This window comes from Cyanistes caeruleus, chromosome 2 (assembly GCF_971803275.1).
Source record: "Cyanistes caeruleus chromosome 2, bCyaCae1.hap1.1, whole genome shotgun sequence".
NCBI lineage: Eukaryota > Metazoa > Chordata > Aves > Passeriformes > Paridae > Cyanistes > Cyanistes caeruleus.
The window spans coordinates 81,953,631-81,970,913 of NC_141702.1; the positions used below are offsets into that span (position 1 = coordinate 81,953,631).

The window sequence follows — 17,283 nt, forward strand, 5'->3', positions numbered from 1 at the left end:
GGGGATAAAAAGAGTGTTCCCGAAATACCAGGGGTGTTCCTGGCAACCCACCAGGGCACCCGGCCGTTTTAACCCTTTGCTTTATTTATTTTGTCTCCTAATTGTCTTTTGCTTATATTAAATTCTTTTTATAATTTATTAAGTGAATCTCGTTTTTAAGATCAGGCTGTAAATAATGAGGGATGGTACCACCATGCTATTAAGATGATTTATTGCCCAAATAAGTCAGATAAGATATCAGTCTCAAAGGTGTGAGATTTGGAGAGAAGCAACAAGTCAGCCATAGCTCAAAGGTCGTAATGAGTTTCTTCTTTGCACAGCAGTATATAACATTTTGGTCCAATAGATAGTTGAAACAGAGTTTGTTTCTACTTTATAACCAATTTCCTTTGCTAAGTTTTGCCACATTCATCCAATAGACAGCTAGGTCATGTACACTCATACATTCTATTATAACTTCTAAATCATTAGCCTATTCTATAAATTATACTATTACAGCTTAAAACCCTTCACTGTCTTACTCAATATAGTTTCTTACTTACAACTATAGGAACATAAGTTTATAATTTTTCTTCTTAATCTCTGTGTACCTTTATTATTACATTAACTCAAGCTCTTTCCAAGGCTGCAAATAAAACCCTTCAGTATCTGTGGAAGTTCCTATTTTTCCATTTCCCACAATGACTTTATCCAGTATGATAAGGAACTTGTATCTCTGTAGACTTCGGAAAGACTACTAAATTACTAAACATAGATTAAATAGAAGCAAGGGGAGGTAAATTGAAGGACCCGATGTCGTTCCGATTGAGAACGGCTAGAAAGAACGACACTGGACTCTCAAGGGAGTCACAACACGAGAATTCCTTAGTTTATTGCTTTAGGCCTGTCTTATAGACAGATACGTGGAAAGTACAGAAAGGAAACTCTTATTGGTTAACAAAGTGCTACATCACTATCATTGGTCAGTGGGGGTCACCACCCTCTGACTTTCTCTTGCAAGGAAAACAAGGGACAGACAAACAGCACCTGCAAGGCTGTTTTGTGTCCCTGAGGATTGTTTTGAAATCCTCCCATGAATTTCTCACGCTAGCTCTCAGTCAGGCCTGAGAGCTATGTGGCCTGTAATAACTACAGGCACTCTGGTTCAGATTTAGCATCCATAACCCGAACCTTGGTGTTCATTAATTTCTATAGTTTAAATGCAGGTTTGAGGTGCTGAAAGACCCTTCTGTCCTAACCAATGTGATGAGCAAGACTGCCAATGTTGTGGCTGCCACTCATTGGAGAAAAACCAAGGAGAAAACCCAGCACTATCAGATAACAATTCTATACTCTACCTCTCTGCATAAAATTTTGAAATGCTTTTAAAAATGTATTTCACACTATTGCTGAAACATAGGTGTCATTCTGTTGCTGATGCTTTTGTATTCCACAGCTTGCTTGCTTTTCATGATAAAAGGCAGTGTTTTTCTCATTGCAGTGGCCTGTGTCTTCCGTTGTGTTGTCTGGTTTTGCAGCCAGCAGCTGGAAAAGTTGGGCTGTTCTTAGTAAAGAGTGCAATTTAGGGCATTCATTTAGTACTGTCTTGTACAACTACAGTTCTTAACAGCCTTGTTTCTAGCTTGTTATAATGCCCTAAGGCTTCACTAGTGATGGAAATACCATAAGTCTTTGGAAAATTGAAGATAACATTATAATATGTACTGAGATGTTTTATAAACAAGGATGAGCCTCGGAACAGGAGCACTGCTGTAATTGACCATACAGGACAGAAGTAGTGAGGAAACTGGCATGTTGCATTGATATTCTGGTGTGAGGTGCCTCCGCCCAGGGAGAAAATGATTAAGTTTCAGATAAGCATTGTTAAAGTGAGAGGCGTGGCTTTAAAGCCTGGGAAGGGTAAATTCCATCCCTGTGCCTCGAGATAGGTCCTGAGATCCTGGGAAGAGTTTCCCCACCCTGGACCCTCGTGGGGTGGCAGCCCACGGTATTCTGATTGGTTTGTGCCCTTGTGGTTTCTCCCTTGCTATGTTCCTATAAGAACATAAAGAATTTAAGGTCACAGACCTTAAACTCCACCCTGGTTCTATCCCACAAAACCCACCACCCTGCCTCTGTTCAGTGCTCTCTGTCTTTGCATTTAAGCTGAGTTTGTCCCTGTGTTGAATAAATGGTTTCTTGAGATTAACCAAGCAAGGAAGCCCGTCTCGTTGAGTCCCATGCCAGTCACTGGTAACTGTAGCCTCCCTGGACATTATCCTGCAGCTGCAGAATGCTACATTCTGGGGGTGGTTTGTTTATTTGTTTTGCATTCATGTGCTCAACAATAACAATCAGAACAGCAATGTCAGAAAAAAAAAACAATGCCCTGTAATTTTTATTCAGTTGTAAACAAATTTGCTTTCCTGTAGCAAAAATGTAGAAGCATTTGAATACATAACAACCAGAAAATAAGCGAGAAAAAGGTTTTCACTGACAAAAACTCTTCACCTCACTGTTGTTGGTTTCATTTTCAGAAAATCTGATTTTGCATCTTTTGAAACATGCTCTTTCCTCTTGGTCAAGGGAAACAATGGGTTAATTTTACTGTGAAAGATATTTATATGTTTATTTTGTCTAGCAGGCAAAGGACTTTAAGAAAGCAGGCTATCACAAAATGCATAGTTAAATGGCTCAGTTCAGCATTTTTTATAAGACCTGTCCAAGTGGAAAAAAATGATAGAGTTCCCTTTTTTCTCTGTGAATCTAAGAATGAGCATCAGTACTTGTGGTGTTTCTGAGTGTCACAGAAACCCATAGGCAATAAAACTGAGTTTTTTGAAGCATCTGTAATGGTTGCTTTTCAGCAATTTATGTAGATACTGTGGTCTCAGGTATGCAAAACCAGCCAGGGAGAACTTAGCAAAAATACAGTAGAATTATCTTTCTAATTCTAATTACCTTTCTAATGTAGCATTTCTATGGACTTGGAGAAACCAATATGCTTTTTGAGCAAGTTTTTATAAAGTATCATAATAATCATTCATGAGAAAGGATAAAATGTCTAGTATCTAGCTCCAGAGGTACATGAAAAATACTCTGAGCATAATTTCTAATATACAAGAATTTATAAAGAATCAGTTTACTAAAGTGGAGCATTAATAATATGTGCAAGTAATTATATCGTGTCATAAGAATTCAATTTTCTTCTCCTTTTATGTTGTTAATTTCTCTTAAGTCTCACAAGTCAGCAATGAAATTATGTTTATTACAAACTGGTGGTAATGTGCAAACCAGTAAATAAATTGCTAAAGAATCTCAGTGCTGTCAGCATCCTAAATTAACTAGTATACCTCTTCAGTGAATATTTTGCTACCATTTTTTTCATCCGTCAGGAAAAACGCATAAAATCTATTGAGATATGGTGTACTATGCATGAAAGAAATTTCAGTAAGACATTCCTTGTCCTTTTAATTCCACCATGTTTATGAGGCTGGTAATACTCAGTGTTGCACTTGAATGTAGCTTATTAATATTGTTTCATCTAGCTGGAAATTGAGCTTTACCTAGTCCCATATAGAACTGGAAAAACTAGAATCACCTTTGCAATTTACTTTTTCACAATCACTTCAGTTATGGGTTGGGTTGTTTGGTTTTTTTGACTGGGGAACTAAAACTGCTGCCCATGCAATAGTAACTACCATTACGAAATGCATGCTGTGATGGTGATGGAGGGGGGAACATAAGGAACATAAACTTTTCAGTGACTCATGACCAGAAACACATGGGACAATGATAATGTGGAGGCTATGGACATGTCAGCAATCCCTGGTTCTATCACTTCTTCAGCACAACTTGTGTTACGTGGGAGAAATGTTTTGGTTTTTTTGTGGACTTAGAAATATCATTTTGAGTTAGATTTATAATTTGCCCATCATAAGAGGTGATGGAACAATTGCAGTTTTGATAGTTCCCTGGAAACCACTATTCTTTGGAAAATATCAGGAAGAAAAAAAAAAGGGAGAGTTAACTTTGTATATTCCCTGTTGATTAATCTTGGGGGAGACAGATTTTATGTTTTTGTATCTGTCTTTAGAATTGTATGGATTAAATCAGGATGCTGCCCAGTGGTTAAAAGAAAATAAGGCATATTCTTTCAGAAAATTATGAGATGTGGTTAGCAGAATGCAAAATAATTCATAAAATGTTAAACTACCTTCAGTTTAAGCAACGAATATTTCTTTTTTATTGCATATGATACTTTTTGATGATACAAAAATATTTGACATTCAAAAATCGTATCTTCAAAGACCTTGAAGACAATACAAACAGATAGTAAATACTTGTTTGTACCGATCTCCATAAAAATAGAATAATGCTCCATTCTGTATAGGAAGTCTTTACCTTGTGAACTGGGAGAGAATACTGTTAATCAAAAATGAAAAAAAAAAAAAAGAAAAAGTCTGGTGTTTGATGCAAAGTAAGATTGCATGATTTTCTCCCATTTTTTTTCCACCCAGCATAATTTATAGTCCTGTGCAATCTCAGTGAAATAAGGTTAAGAAAATTTGGAGTTGAAATCTCAACTGCTTTGACTTGCTGAAAATGTAATTTTCATTTTTATATCATGAACCAAGAGTTGACCCAGAAAAAGTGCTTGCTTAGAACTTAGTTATTCCAACTAACATGGAATTTTTTGCATTTTAAAACTACATGGCCATTTCTTGAAATACAGTGTAGTGTGAATATTAGTCATTGATCATCAATACTAGTTATAAAGCACCTACATTGTCATTTTTGTGGAATTTCTTAAGCATGAAAAGAAGAAGATTTCTAACACAAATTCACTGAAGAAAACTTCAAGGACACATCTCCACTTTATTCCATTTTGCTTACAAATTACATTTTAAATTTGTTAATAGAGATTTAATTTACTTTAGTACAGCAATGATCACTTAGAGCGTTACAAGCTCTGACTATTTAAGAAGTGAACAGGAGCTCGACTTCTGCAGAAAAACCTTTCTCCTTTGTGATTGTAAACTGAATGAAAATGAATGAAGAGAGGAAGGGGATGGTGTTGCTTTAATTTGCAATATTGTCAACAATCTATTATTTCTATAGAAAATTCTCACTTACTTTGAGCTTTTGCCTTCTTTTTTCCTGTGAAGCTATGTCCTACTTCCTCTTATGAGTCTTCAGGTCACCAAAAGGCACCAAAAATGAGACAGTAACTTGGATGCATCCTGTAAGACCAGTGTGTTAAAATTAATGGGATTCACAGAGAGGAAAAGTGCCACAGGCAGCAGTGGAGATAAAAGGCCATTTGCTTTCCTTTTGCAGGAAGAAAAGCCCTGCGGCCTAAAAAATGTGCTGCTGCTGCTTTTCTTTCTATCTTTTTTCTTTTCCTTTTTTTTCCCCTTTTTTTCTTTGTCCTTCTCCTCTGTGGGAGGCCAAGTGGACACAAGGTAGAATGTTGCTCCAAAGTACAGGAGTCATGCCAGGAGTTCAAGGAGAATTCTTAGTCCATGCATAGTTGTGAGCCCATCCATATCAGTGTTTCTCACTGGGAATAGGTAGACAGACCTACAGAATATAGGCCTATTTTGCTATACATGAGAGACAGGCATATAGCACACTGACTGCTCCTATCTTCTGGGCTATTGATTAATCCACTCTGTTCTTTGCATATGTCTAGAAATACAGAAGAGTCCAGCAAATTCCTGCTTTCTTGCCTTCCCTTCTTTCCTCTCTTTCTCCTTCCCTTGCCTTGCCTTCCCTGTTGTACAGAATGAACTGTACAATATGGAAACACGGAAAATAATGAACTTATTGCTGTTCCAGACAGCAGTTTGTTATCAATATCCTAACTTCCAAGCTTTTCTGCCTGGTTTCTTTTCTATTTTCATGCTCTTTCTGTTTGTTTTTCCGTGTGTTGTTTTTCCTCTCTGATACCAAATGTCCAGTAATGCCAAGCAGGAGACTGGCATATGTTTCAGCTCGTAAGGCAAGCTCTGTAACAAGCTATTAGCTGTTCTTATCCCACTATACAAAACTGCAGAAGCTATAGTTATGTACTGCAGCCACAAATATTGCAGCTGATTTCCAAGCCCTAATGATAAGCCAATCCATGAATTACAAAAGTAACAGCATTGTTCCTCACTCCTAAAACAGGTGGTCTGGGAAACCACAAATCACCTCAGGAGCTGCTATCAGTGGTCTAGCACTAAAACAAGCAACTGAAGTCTGTAAGGACTTCAGGAAAAAAACCCTTGTATAACATTATTGACAAATTCAATAATTTAAAGAGGATGAAACAGGATATATCCCCAAATGCTAAAATTGTTGGCAAAATTAATCTTTTGTATCTGCTTTCTGTTTGTCTAAAACCTTGAGGTGCAACTGGGTAGCATTTTCAGGGTTTCTTCTATGAATCTAGGCTACTCCACTCTGCCAAATATGTACCATGCAAAATTCTCACTTGTTTGCAGAAAATATTATGCCCTGGATTCTTTGCTAGGTTTTTCTTTTTTAACTGAATATTTTGAATGCCAGTAATGGTCTTCCAAATTACCATGGGTCAACCAGCTATTTGATGATAACCTCCTTAGGCTGAGTAACCGACATGACAGAACACAACTATAGGATATGCTTGTATGAGATACAGTGGACCCTGTAGTGTACCTGGGGACTAAGGACAAGCCTTTACTTTTTTTTTAAATTAATTTTTAAAGTTTAATATTTAAGTTTCAAAAGTGCATAGTGAATGATAGCTCTAAATAAGAGGGCTTGGTAGAGCAGCTGTTCAACAGGCAAGAAGCCTGCGTTCTGCAATTCTGGTTGAGTAGTTATGCATTAGGTTTTAGTGTTTCTGCCTAATCTGGCCTGAAGGTAATGGTGGATGCTCCAGATTTTCCTCACTTTTTAACTGGTACCTGGGTTATTTTACCCTGAATATAAGCATCATCTCTACCAAGCCCTACCCACACCAGTATTTCTTCTTTTGTTTGTGAAAATGTCTGGAGGCACATCCCACTGCTCTTTCAGATGAGCTACATCAGATGTCTTTCCCAGACACTTATTTCAGTTATTTAAAAGATATGTTTGTGAAGAACACTGGAGGAATATCAGCTCACAGTGACTGGCTCTTTGCTCGTAAGTAGTATGTCAGGTGGTTAGTGTTTAGGGTTCAAAGGATAATTTTAATGTTTTTATCATGCTTTTCTTGTCTCCATTCTGAAATGCTTTACAGCTTTTATTACAAGAAAATTTATATAGGTTTACTGCTTTTTTAGACTTGGAAGACATATTCATTATTATTAATAATTTAATTTTTGAAAAAATATTCTGTAAAGAATTGTTCAAAAGGGATTCCCTTAACATATTCATAAATATTAAGGTTTCGTTTACATTACTAGTAGAGAAAAGTAAATATAAAACTTTCAATTTAGTTCTTTCTTTTGAGATGATACCACTAAAGTGTATTAGAAGAGTGTGGGAACCGAATTATCTGGGATAGATTATACCTTGGACCAGGTTCCTGGCATGGAGGAATAAACCTGAGACCCTGGGATGCGGGATGCTGGTGGGATGCTGATGGAGTCATCCTACCTTAGACTTATAAGGGCAAAGTCCCTGTCCTGCAGTTGTGATTGGATACCTGTTCTGAGATACCCCTACACATTGTGAAGTTTGCCACATTCCCGGGTGGGAAGCAGCCCCTCAGACCATGCAGTCACTGTGAACATTAAAATCTATCTTTGGACACTCCATCATACCTGTCCTGATTTATTCTACCACACTCAACCCAGCTGAACCAGGAAAGAGGTCCCAGAACCCCACCACGACAGAAGAGCATTGAAGGATATTTCAAAATCAAATGTATGTAATGATATTCTCATCCTGAATTGCAAATCCCTTACAGCAGACTGAAAAAGTTTAATTACAGTTTGAATAAAGACAATGCACTTAGGGAGATTGTTACATTGCAGGCACACAGCTAAATGCTAAACTGTTTTCCCCAGCCTCTCTGTTCACTCTTAAGTCTATTTTGCTCAGAATCCAGCTACTAGGTTCCGTAATGTTGCTCAATCCTCTTCACGTTAGTCCATCCTCTTTGTTTGCCATGCTTAGACTGGAGCTCCACTGTCATTGACAGGCTGGATAAGGACTTCATGCTCACTTTAGATAAGACACATCCTCAAGGCAGGCAACAAAGGAGGAAGTGTTGATCTCCTCTGTCTGGTGACCAGCATTAGGACACAAAGAAATGGAATGAAGGGTCATCAGGGTAAATTCAGATTAGACATTAAGAAAATGTCTCACCCACCCTGTGAGAGTGAATCACCCGGCTTCCCAGGGAAGTAGTAACAACACCAAGCCTGCCAAAGTTCAAGGTGCAGTTGGATGACACTTAGCCATACTATTTACTTTTAGGTAGTCCTGCAAGGAGTGGGGAATTGGATTTGGTGAGCCTCATGGGTCCCTTCCAACTCAAGATATTCTATGTTTCTATATAATACTGAGATTAGTTTATTGATGTTGGTACGGTGCTAGCCAGGCAGTACCACATTTTCCTAAATGTAGAGTTACAGGGAAAGCTCTTGAAGAAGTAGCCATGAACCAACAGAAGGAACTTATGTTTGACGAATAATTTGATTGTGGGGATGTAGCATTTATGGGATAGCCTCAAAATAGTATTGCAGAAAGACAAGCCTGAGTCTTCTCTAAAAGCAAACTCTTGTCTCCTGGTGAAAACCCCATGACTGCCTTAATTCCTAGAAAGCCAGTCCTAATTGACTCCCGCTTTGCAGTTTCCATTATCAGAGATAATATTCCATTTCTAAACCTCCTTTTCCTTTTGAATGAACTGTTCTGGCTTTTATACCTTGCTGTTAAGACAGAGGTTTACAGAAGAGAGAATATTTTCGACTTCTGGTTCCCAACCCTGCAGAAGAAATACAAATAGAAGAAGCCTGTGAAAACTCTGCTTGGTATGTGAAATTCAGGTATTCTTTACCTTTATAGTTTCTTAGAATTTCATGTGAGCTCTAAGAAGTACATAATGATAAAACTGTCAGAATTTGAAGTACAACATGGTCAGTTGTGAATGGATTTTTACAAGAAAGGAGGAAGCATGTTCCTGGTACAAAATCAACCCCTTGTAAATTCCACTTCTCTTCCAAAGCATGGAGCATATTAAAGCTCTTAAAAAAAAATCCCTAAAGTGGCCTTACTTTGATTTCTTATAACGTTTCAAGAATTTGAATTTGTAAATTCTAGAACACCTGATAAATTTGGTTGATGGGTTTAAGCATTTATGTAACTGCTTCAGGTTTTTCAGCTTCTTTCATTACATAAGGGTAATTAAATACTTTATAAAAGAGAAGTAGAGTGCTGCAAATTGACTGGAAAACAAACAGCAATAACCCAGTATACCTACTAAATACTAAGATACCTTACACTGCATCAATCTTTTTTACCTCTTTCTCAGGACTATCACAATTGCAAATGTTTTCTGCATAAAAAAACTCTCAGTGACGCATCTCGGGATTATATGAATCCTGCTTGTGCAGTATAAAAAGGGATCATATGCACCACAACAACTTTCAGTAAAGGGTAATACATACTTCAACATTCAATAGCTTGAACATTTACAGTAATTTCTAGGCTTTGCGGATGATCAAAACTCCACTTTGAAAAAAGTTCTAATTATTTTTAATTTTCAGTCCCCTAAAGAAATTTGGATCTTTTTCCTTTCTAGAGTAGAGTACACAACCTGTGATGACTGCGGTTCCTCCTTTGCCAGTTTTCTGACTTTACAGGAGTTTTAATATTTTGTTTCAAGAAGATTTGGTTCAAGCCATGGAGAGTGGAAAAATAACTCTTCCTTTAGAATACATTTCCTGTGGATTTTATTAGAATGAAACACATTTTGTATCAGAAGTCAACAAAATTCAGCAGGAGCATGTCTCACATGTCTTACATGTGGCTGTGATAGGTTGGAGCTATAGCAATTCTGCCTGGCTCTGCATACAAGGGCCTAACCATATGATACAATGGAGGAAGCCTTGCTTGCAGAGATAATATCCATGCTCCCTCATTCAGCTTTTGTTTTCCAGTATAACCACCAAGTAAGGATACAGCTAAGTGAGGATGAGCTGAGGCTGTTTCTTTGAAGCTGTTGCTCTAAAGGCAAACATAATGTCTCTATTTATGTTCTTCTGATCCCAGAAGTTCATAAAAAGTAAGACTATCCTATATCCCAAGGATCTCAGACACATTCAGTCCTTTCTGAATCATAGTCATTAATGATTCAGGCAGTGCCACTTCGGTCACATTAATACAACTGCACAATCAGTGCATATTCAAAAGGGTAAAATTAAGTATGAACCAACAGCTTTTCTGGCCTGCATGTCTCCATTTTGAATATGTCAAATGTAGCAGAAATATACGTATGAGGAAGAAAAATAGTTTTAGGGCAGAGAAAAAGACTACATCATTCATTCTTCCCCATTTTTCTGAAACATGAGACACTATACACATACATGTTTCAATCTTCAAACCAACTACTGCTTCTTGGGGTGAAAAACAGTTTATCAGAGACAGAATATTGGCAGCCTTGACTCATGTCCCCTAATATAATTCAGAAACAAAACTGAGACAGATGAGGGGATCTACACCAATGAAAAACCTAACCCTGACTTGCAATAACTTGAAATAACTTTAATATTTGCATTTCTTTCCTCCTTTGAATTAATTTATTTTGGTAGAAAACCCCTCTAGCTCTCTAGCCGTAAATCTTTTTGTGCTAGGAATCTGCTTCATTTTTGCTGTCAAGGTAGATGCACTTTCCTGAAAATTTTTATTTTTGCCCTGTATTGTTACAATTCACAAACTAGTACGCATTGCTTGCTTTTTATCACCATCTTATTACAAGTGCATTTTTTCCTGTTAGCAGCTGTTCATTTCCACCTCCTTCAAATAACAGCTGACATATATTGTATTTTTGGTTTTCAGTACCTTATTCTCCTTCACTCTGTTACTTTGTGAAATAGCGTCAGGGTTGTAAAGTAATCTGTAGTTTGTAATGCAGCTGTCTACATCACATAATGAATTTCCTAAGTTCAGTTGAAGCTACACATATTTCACAGCACATCTAGACTATTTTAACCACCCTTGCCAGTACTTTACTGCTGGTAAAGCCCTAGTAGAGAAACATAGTGAAATCCTTTACTGCAGTAATTACTGGGTTGAAATTTCCTGTGTAGTGTGTAGTCATTAACACAAAACCATGGTGCATTTTCTGGCTAAAGAGTGGAATGAATTCCAGGAGTACTTATCTCAATCTTTAGGTCTTTTACAGGCTACTTAATAACTTTTGGCAAGTCTTCTTTGTATCTCAAGTTTTATCTGCTAAAATGGAATAACTGCTTCCTTTCTGTCTCTGATCTATGTCTTGTTCATTCAGATAGGAAGCTCAAGAGGCAAGTATCACTTATATCTATGCAAAACCTTGCACAAAGAATCCCAAGATCTCTGTCACAGCAAATGCGAATGAGACAGTGTCTGCAATATTTTTTATATTGTACTTGAGCCATAATGTATGCTAGGCACTGATTAATACTAACTTTTGGAAAACTTGTCCTGAAATGTTAATCTTGTATGTAATCTGGGTCAGTCAACCTTTATATAAAATACACTTATTTGAAAGGACATGATTCTCTGTAACTCAAGCCACTCTAAATCCAGGCTGCTACCCTCTGTCCCTCTTCAAAGTCTGATCTTCTTCTCCTTCTTCAATGTGAGAACATTGTCCTCCCACTCTGCTCTTCTGAATGTAGCTGATCTGATTCAAACACAACTACTCCAAATGCTGTTAGATCAGTTGGGCCATGGTGCAAAGATATGCTTGTATTTAAAGAATACGTGCCATATTGCCTCATGGGTCTTAGGTGCTGTCACACCAATGAACATCTCTCATGTCACACAGAGAGGTCTGATGTCTGATGCAACACAATATAACTCTTGTGGGGAAAAAAATGTCCTTTGTGACATAACTTTTTGCTTTCTCATAGTGAAAAATACTTCAGCAAATAATGACCCTTTCAACTGTATTTCACTGGAAGCCACCATCCAAATGCTTGTAAACACTTCAGTGAAAAATGTTTAAATCAACTGTATCTATGGTAGACAGGATGGCACAAATACAGATTAATCACTTTTTCTTCTAAATTTTATTGCGGTTAGAAAATATGTTGTGTGAAAGCTTATGATACTGTAGCTTGTAGTTTGACATTATTTAGAAAGTTCTGAGCTAATTTCCAAAAGGCAGTTATAATTTAGGTAATTTTCTTAAGTTAAGAGTAGTATCTTCAAAAATTAAGCAGAATATATTGATTAATAAAAATAAAATAATTAATAAAAAATGTAATATATTAAGTTATAGTAACACAGAATTTTAATTTTAATTAAAAATAATTTTCTGTGTTTAAAAAGTTTGGATTATTTGCAAGTATGCTCTTTTGTATGGTGGAAAAATATTTTGTAGATAGAACATGTCTTATATATAAGATTGCTTTGGATAATTCCTGTTTTAATACTTTTTGTGCTGAAAATTTTGGTAAGTACAAACATACACTACAGAGGTAATCTGCTATTAAAAAAAAAAAGAAGAAAAAAATCTTTGTGCTATTTTGTTCTTTTTGAGATACACTTCTTTCTTTGCACCGTATTAAGCTGTGTGAGTACATGCTTATGGGAGGTTTTGGAGTGCTAATCTTAGAGCCTGTTCCTTACACTGGCCTACCAATCTGTCCACAAAAGAATATTCACTAATGTTTCCTTCTCTTTGTTTTACTTTCCCCACCCCCAACTGAATTTATTTTCTTTACATTTTGTATCTTTACATTTTCTTTACATTTGTTTGTTTGTTTGTTTATATAGTAGCATTCAGGCATTGGAACAGGCTGCTCAGGGAAGTGGCAGAATCACCATAACTGGAAGTATTCAAAAGGTGTGTGGATGTGACACTTGGGGATATAGCTAATCGGTGAACAAAGTGTTAAAGGTTTGATTCAATTACCTTAACAGATCTTTTCCAACCTTAATGATTCTATGATTCATGAAAGGTTGTTCAATTTTCTCTCCTGTCTCTCCCTACACCTCAAATTGTGCAGATGTAGAGAATATATCCCTTGTTATCAACCAGAATTTATGTATGTGTTAAAAAAAGGGAAACAACATTCCTCTATCCCTGAACAACTGTTAAAAACATTGTCCCTTACAGTGTTTTTTGTCTGCTGACTTCCACTTCTCTGGAACAGTTTTAACAACTTACTTCAGAGCAAGACACCTCAAGAGCTCAGATCTTGTCAGCAGTCTGCTTATTGCTCTTAGCTGCACCAACCAGATAAATTCTGCATGAAGAACCCAAGCTGAGATAGATGTGAACCTGCCCAGTAAACAGAAAAAAAAAGCCAGGACCCTTTACACAAATGTAAAGGGTCTCATTCTCAGGGTAAATGGACACCTATTACTTGCTGCATATTTATTTTTTAAAAATGTAAGCCAAATTTTACCCCCTGGTTACAGGTTCATGATACAATTATTTTTGTTTAATGACTCCAGTGGGACATAGAGGTGGAATAGAGTACAGAATTTGGCCCAATTAGTATGTGCCACTAATGAATATTATTTTAAGGTGCAGGATGAAATTTGTCTGCACAGGATTATTGAGGCCCAGAACTGAAAATGTTCTTTGTCAATGTATGGATGGGTGTGGGGGAAGGGATGAAGGAGAGCAGAAAAAGCGAAGGCAGAATTTGATTTGAGATGGAAGATATCATACATTATTATATATATATTTCACAATCCCCAGTGAAAATGAGAGCATCCCCGTTCATGGTGGTATCCATGCAGCACACAACAGACCCAAGGGACCAGTTTAGCACCCTCTTAGGTTACATGAAGATGGAAGGGAGTCCACAGGAGAAACATTCTGGGCCTGGACTTCTAGGTGAAGTGAATGTTTTGATGACAATTACAGAATAACATATTATTTCAAATGGAAGATGGATTAGTTGATGTCTCAGGTATTTTTTATTTGTTTTCTAAAGGAAACAAAGTTTATGTAATTATACTATTTGTCTGTCAATCCCAGACTAATATGTTCTGGGACATGGCTTATTTCAACTAAATCTGAGAGACAAGAGTTGTCTCAAGACTAACAGGTGGTTGTTCCATGTGTTAATGTTTGTTATGTGTTTGTTTGTGGTTGTGGTTTGTTTGTTTGTTGCTGGGTTTTATTTATTTTGAATAAAAGATCACACAAAAAAGGAAGAGATTGAGGTTATTTCAGGCAAGAATCACAGAAGAGTTTGATTAATTGTTGAATTCAGAAAGGGAGGGCTAAAGTGGGAACATTAATCAGTATTAGATGATGTTTCCATGTTATTTTTGAGGTAGTTGTCTAATATGTTCATAACCTGAAATCTGAAGCACCTCTGACTCCAAAACTTCCCTTTAACTTGAGGTTTGACCCTCCCATTTCATACTTTCATTCTTGTTCAAAAACTGAAGATAAATGTATAAAGATTTCATTTTGTGCTGCATGGGATTTGACAAAGCAACAATGCAGAAATTATTTATAAATCTCCATGCAGCAGTCTAGCTTTTTTCTTACTTTTTTCCCACTGCACATCTAGTGAGTTTTACTATTCTGACCTTGTACTTGGCACTGTAGCACACTGCACTAAGGGGGGGGTGGGGGTGTGTGTGTGGAAATCTCCTCTTTCATTCTTTTTGTTTTCCTCTCTGGTCCTTCCTTATAGCAAGCCCATGTTTCAATGATAGGCGCTTCAAGGAGGTAGGAGCACATAGGCTTGGAGACATGGCCAGCATATCAGCATAGAGGAAACAGCCTGCTGCAATGGGTTTTTTTTCTTTGTAGGCTGATAGAATTTGGGGGGGCTAGGAAGGAGCTGGTGTTTTGGTAATACTAAAATTTGTTTGAAAGATGGTTAATTTTATCTGGAACAGGCTAGTGTTAAAAAGGGAGCTTAAAAAGATCTCCCCATTTGAGTGTTTTTATCAATTCCTAGAGGAGAAAAGAAGTTCAGCTGAGCTGGGTAAGCAGGTGACAGTTCCCTTTCCACCTGGCTGCCAGGCCCAGCACTGCTGCTGGAGCTGGTGTCAGTCACAGCTCTCTGACTGGACAGCAGCTGAAGCCTGCAAGGCAATTGCTGCCTGCTGTTTTGGTCAGGTGTGGTACATTCTCAAAAGTGGGCCAGTGCTTGTGTGCAGCCCAGCTCTGCATTAGAAATCAGTACTTTGTAAGGAGGCTTTGAATTTATTACAGGTGCAGGCATGCAAGTATTGGTATGCAGCCAAAATAAAGTTTTGCTAGAGTTTTTATAGTTTTAGGTATATGACATTTGGTGATAAAAGGTATAAGATTCTTGTGGATATGTTGAATTACTAGAACCCTTTCATTTAAAAAATGTGTTCAGAAAGCTGTAGCACAGGGAGGAGGTCCTTTAAAACTTATCTGGATAAGATTTTTGGAAGAAATAGAAGCTGTCTTTTTAAAAAAGTATATCTGTTGTAGCCCTACCTACATGTTTCCACTTATATCCTGATTTTCTTTGCATTGGCCTGAGTTAACTCTGCCCCCTACAGCACTGATCCTGTTGATATAGAAAATGGAAATTTTTGTAGAATGCTTTAAAGGAGTTCCTCTGATTCTTGATAAGAAGGGCAGCGGATTGAAGAAAATTGTAGCCTGAACCATGGTAAGGTAAAATTATATTTTGATATGCATGACTTGCATCTATTGCTAATTATGTAAGTGTGATGTTTGTAATTTCAGTTATCCTTGCTGCTGTAGTCATCTGGGTATGGAAGCAAGGGGCCTTGACAGGAGCAGGTGTTTGGGTAATTCTGAAAATTGCATGGAAGAGAAAGACAGTAGTTTAATCCAGCTTATATAGCCAATTGGAATTGCTGATCTACTACAGAACTGATTGAATTCTAATGAGTTGAATTATCTTTGAATTAAATTGGTTGTTATGCTTGTGGTTGTTCGAACAAAACTGAGGGGTTTTTGCATAGATCTAACCTGGAAATAAACTGGAACACAAAATCTGGCAAACAGCTCTTTACTCTTCAAATTAGATTAATAACCATGTATTCTCTAGGGACTGACATTGCATTCTTAGTGTATTTGCCTGAGTAAAATTTTTATGAAAACACAAAAAAATTATAGTCATTAGATTACCTTTTCTCACTAGATATCTTTTCTGCTTGGGAGCCAGCAAGCAACAAAGGCTTTGCAAGCATAGCTTGTTCACATAATTTTAACAGACTTGATCCAGGCTTCTTTTTTGCCTTTTCTCTCTCACTCCTAGTGAGAGTAGGACTGGGATAATAATAATGTTGGCAGTAGTAGTAGTGGAATGCAGCACACCTACATGTCAAAGAGGGTGTTTGGAAAGCGGAGCAAACTCTCTTTATAGCATGGAGACTAAAAGCAACTTTAGGACTCCATTTTCTGTCTGTCCTGGATAGGCAGAAAGAAGTTCCTCTGGCAGTTGAGAAGGTCTGCTGGTAGTGTAGCTAGGGAAGGTAAGATAAATGAACCCTATGAAATAGCTAATATACATTAAAAAAAAATCTTAACGCAGTACATATGGGGGAATGAGACAATGTCTTGTACTGAAGTACAGTGGCATATTGATTCTGTTATAGTATTAAGGGATGGGAAGCAAAGCAGGTGGCAACTGCAGAGTGACACTAACAACTTTTCTTTATGAATATTTGCAAGCATCAAAAGAAAGATTAGAAGGATAAAGAAAAGGTTGAAGTGCTTCATATACTGCTATAGAAACAATATGAAAATTCTTATGCAAAACCAGCATAAAGCAGGCTCTCCTGATTTACACCACATGCAGTTTTTCTAAGAATACTATACATACATACATACACATATATATATACCTGTTGGGAAATGATATATTTGAAGAAACACAGAGGCTCTTTTGTTTTCCTTTCCTTTCTTCTGACTGAATGCTTGCATTTATTCCAGTCCTTTGGGAGCAGGTGCATCTCTGAGCATGTAGCATTCCTAAATTTCCTAAATGGGCATCTGCAGCTAAAGTTCAGTTCTAATCAAGTTATTCTGTGTGAGCTTAAAACTGATTCAGCTGGGATGTGCCATACATTAAATCTCAGTGCCTTCTAGTGTGTCCTGCATACAGCAGGATCACATAGGTCTCATTCTTGATTCAGGTGTTTTGAGGTTGTATTGAC

The 17,283-nt window shown here is 37.2% G+C and overlaps 1 protein-coding gene and 1 long non-coding RNA gene across 13 annotated transcripts in view; one reads left to right on the forward strand and one right to left on the reverse strand.

Moving 5' to 3' along the window:
* The window catches only part of PLD5 (phospholipase D family member 5), a 204,316-nt gene that overhangs the window by 16,423 nt on the left and 170,610 nt on the right, over positions 1-17,283 (forward strand). The gene's annotated exons all lie outside the window — the stretch shown is intronic.
* Positions 13,909-17,121, reverse strand: LOC147654960 (uncharacterized). Its single transcript, XR_015283570.1, has 2 exons — positions 16,972-17,121; positions 13,909-16,590 (listed from the first exon to the last, which is right to left on the reverse strand). It is a non-coding gene; the product is annotated as an uncharacterized LOC147654960 (long non-coding RNA).